Here is a 4,334-nt window from a genome sequence, read left to right on the forward strand (position 1 = left end):
CCACAGTAACTGCTAGCTGCAGGTGTTATTGCAGTACCTTCTTGACCCAGGCTGGTAGCAGTGAATAATGCTAGTGCTGCTGGTATGTGTTGGGGGGGGGGGGGCGTAATGTAGGTGACTGTGGCAGCTGGGGATACCACAGGCTTTGGTGCTGCTGATGGTGCTATACTAGATGCTGGTGGTAGGGAAATGGGCCTGGATGATGACAGGGATTGCTGATCTGGATGCTACTGCTTATAAATGTAAAATGAATGAATAAAAACAACAATAAAATGTATATAAGGAAATGAATAGTGAGAAAAAGGATGGGAGGTGAGAAAATTACAAATATAGTTAAAAGATGCAGGTATATCATCAGAGTCCGATGACTTTAACTGTACTATAATGCAAAGGTGGTGAAACAGCAACCCCACTATAGCACTGATGGTCTTGTATCCAACCCCTAAGGGACTTAATCTAGCAAGCTTCATCACCTCTGCTATTAAAGGCACTTGATCTGCCTGCTGAGCTCCAGAAGCTGTCAGAGTGAAGCCTTTGGGGAAGTACACAATAACTGTCACACACCTGAATGAAAGGGACAAAAATATCCAACCACTAGGAGAACATGAACACACAACCTTCATCATCTTTACTTTCAAAAAGCACATTATTTAGATGCTGAACTAAAACAGCTGTTAGAAAGAAGCTTTTTAAAACCTCTTTATTAAACACGACATTAAAAAAGTGACATAGGTACATAACAGTAATAGAAAAGAAACAAGCCATATTAGCATTTCTTTTATTACTTTCATCAGTATACATTTTAACAATTTTCATTCACTCCAGCATCATACAGATTACTCAATTCTTGCCATTCATTAAATTTTACTCTTCCTCCAGAACACTTTTCAGCACATATTGTTCCCACAAATTCCATTTGTTTCTTTGTAATTTGCTCCTTCCCACGCACTCAGGTCACTCCACAACAAGTACAAATATGACTCTGTCATTGTCAATGTTGGTGTGAATGACCAGAGACATACCTCCCTGGACTACACAGACATGGAAGAGCTCTCCGATCTTGTAGCCCAGGCAGGTATGACCCTTGCCCTGAGTAGCATTCTGCCATCCAGGTCCTATATCCCAACTCAGAAAAATAGTTTCCTTATTTACAAGCATTTGCTCCCTCAACATTTGTGACAGAATATTCTGCACAGAATGTTTTTTTTTCATCTGCCAAATCACTTCATTCCCAAAAATATGTGTCCATGTACCTCTCTCCTTCCCATCACACCTCCAACATTTGCTTTCTGCCTGAAGAAAAATTCTCTAAAGTCTGCTTGGGATTTTAAAATTCCTATGCAAACACTTCCAAGTTAACAGACAGAAACTTTTAGGGAAACACACAATAATTGCATGTCTTACACTTACAGAATAAAAGAATAAAAGAGACAACAAGTATTCATTTGGATTCCATCACTAGGACCTAATTGCTTTTCCAAAGCCATAGTTGGCAGTGTAATTGTTTGCAAAGAGATATGCTTAATCATTCGTGGTCAGGCCTAATATGTAGTGTATGATGTTGGTTGCACATAACACTTGGAGGTGTAAATTATGGTAGCTGGGCCTTTCTCTCTGCAACAAGCAGTAGCTGTGCTCACCAGTTGTCCCTGTATATCCAAAGTGCTCTATGCATAAGGAGAAGGAAAGTTGGGAAAGGAAGTAAGAGGAAGGTAACAGAGTTAGGTATGGTAGCAGGGGAAGCCAGACAAGACTGAAAAGGGGTGTGGAACATAATGGGGGGACACAATGGTCAAGGAGACATCAGAAAAACAGAGAGGAGACAGTGGTGAGGGGAGGACAGTACAACTAACAAAGGTGGGCATTGACACAAAAGGCAAGAGCACACCAGGATGGAGGATAGGATGGGATTACATAGCTGCAATCCCTGCCTACTGTAATCAAGTGTACTAGCCACTCTGGGTGCCAACACCAGTGGTCGCTATCTCAGATGGTAGGACAGGAATGTGACTCAATGAGTCACCGGAGGTTTTTCATCTGACTAATATTTCTCCCACAATGTATGCAAGTTACCATTGCTACCAGTGGATACAATAGTTCCAACCCAGCATGGCTACCTGTAGTGGTGATGCAGGTAGGGTAGGTGAAGGTCAAGCTGGGACCCAGGTGCTGTAGGTACTTAAAGTGCTGGTGGTGTGGTGATGACACTGCTGCTGTTGTCACCTGTGAGGAACTGGCTGATCTGGCCTGAGGGATGGATGCAGGTTTTGATGCTGCTGTATATAATAATAAAATAAATAGAGAGAATCAAAATAATAAAAATAAATTCATGTAATAGGAAGCATAATGACCAATAGAGTGGGGGAGAGAGAGAAATACAAATACAATGAGAAAAAACAAGCTGATATGTTTTGTATGGTTAAGTTACACCTAATATACTTGAATGAACAACAAACTTACTTCTCAATTTAAGAAGGCATAGAGAAGCAAAAGGAGGGCCTGAACCCACAGGTGTAGTCACCTGTATTAAAAAAGACAAATGATTAATGAGATGAGCTACTTAATCGAACCAGCAGTAGTCAGTAGTACATATACAAAGAAAAATGTGCTCAGACATAACATTCCCCTCACACATAATATAAGGAAACAAGTTTATTGACCAAAGTGCCTGTGATGCCTATGTCCATACCCCAGAAAATGTTGTGTCTACCTATTTCTCATGTCTAATGTTGTAATTACTATAAATGGGCCAGACACTTCAAGTTAAAAATGGTCAGAACACAAAATGACAGGGGGATTAAACCCATAGGCAGTATCACAGTGTTGAAGCACAACCACCGTGAACCACATCCATAAACATATGCCAGAACTGATGCACACACATGTACACATCCACTCACACACACACACACACACACACACACACACACACACACACACACACACACACACACACACACACACACACACACACACACACACACACACACACACAGTCATACCACTGCCATACTGCTACCGTTGAACTAATGGAGGTAACACAGAAATGGCAGCTATGTACAAAAGGAATACAGTATGAAACTGCATCTAAACTAACTGAATAGATAGTTAATATTAAAAGCTGTACATGCTGAAGCAGTTATACTCACCCTAGCACTCTCTTAGGTTTTCCACCCCCCTCCTAAAATCTGTGGAGGGCATGCACTGGCACATTGCATGACTTATGTTCTACTTACAGTACATGGTGGTGGTGCCTGCTCTCTAACTTTTTCATACTATCAACCTTGGAAGTTAGGTTTGCAGTGCTTTGTGCCCCTATAATAGCAGTGCCATTGTTCTCCCAAGCATGAGCGTGATAGCCTGGACTAAACTATTCCAGGCTTCAGCCTCATACTGAGGCCCTCAGTAGCCCTCCTGCAGGATCCTCTGGCTGTAATCCTTATAGAGAATGTGAAGAAACATTATCATCTCCTCCTCACACCACCAAGCCACTCTAAAGCACTACTCTCTCCTTCTCCACCCAAGATTTCTCATCATGAAGAATCATAGGAAGAAATGTCAGAAAACCAAAAATCTCATGTATATCATCTGCTGCGCAATGACACTCATCAATGGGCACTCATTTGCATGGCAGATGGTCGACCAGACTAATATGGATAATGTATTACAATAGTTCACAATGGCATGTTAATGTGTTAACATGGCAGGTCTGTATCCCTGTATATACTGTTCAGACAGCAGGCACTACATTGACCCCTTTTCCATGAGGTTGTATGTGGAATTACACATCCTCCCTAAAGGCATGGAAAGGACTGTATATGCACAATGCTGCTTGCAGAGACCCAGGCATGAGCATGCCATTAAGTACAACTAAGCATGATGTTTAGCAGGTTTTTTCATTGTGTAAATTAAGTGATGCACAAATAATAATGAGTTGAGTCCTAATTAGCATACTGATTGTGCCCAGACTGATGAATTTGCATGATAAAGCCATGAAGTGTGGCATAAAACCTCATCTCAATACAGAAATTATAGAACAGCAACTTTGAACCTGCCACAGCTGCACCTGAGTGGATTTCTTAAGGAAAAGAAAGCTCTCTTTGTTCAAGGTAAGTGCTACTTTTTCCAAGTACATTTTGCCAAGTATGGCTGCTTTTAACTGCTATTGTACTTGTTGGCATAATTTGAAATAAGTTTGTCACTACTTTTAAGTTTTTCGGTAAGGTATATTGAGAACGGGACTGCAAAGTCAAGGCGGTTTTCAAGCTGAAGGCTTGCTAAGCATAATGGGAGACAAATCCATCAACACATACTCAGAAAAGTATATTTCAACA

Source organism: Protopterus annectens, chromosome 3.part1, assembly GCF_019279795.1.
Source record: "Protopterus annectens isolate FY-2018-M chromosome 3.part1, PAN1.0, whole genome shotgun sequence".
In the NCBI taxonomy this organism is placed as follows: domain Eukaryota; kingdom Metazoa; phylum Chordata; order Ceratodontiformes; family Protopteridae; genus Protopterus; species Protopterus annectens.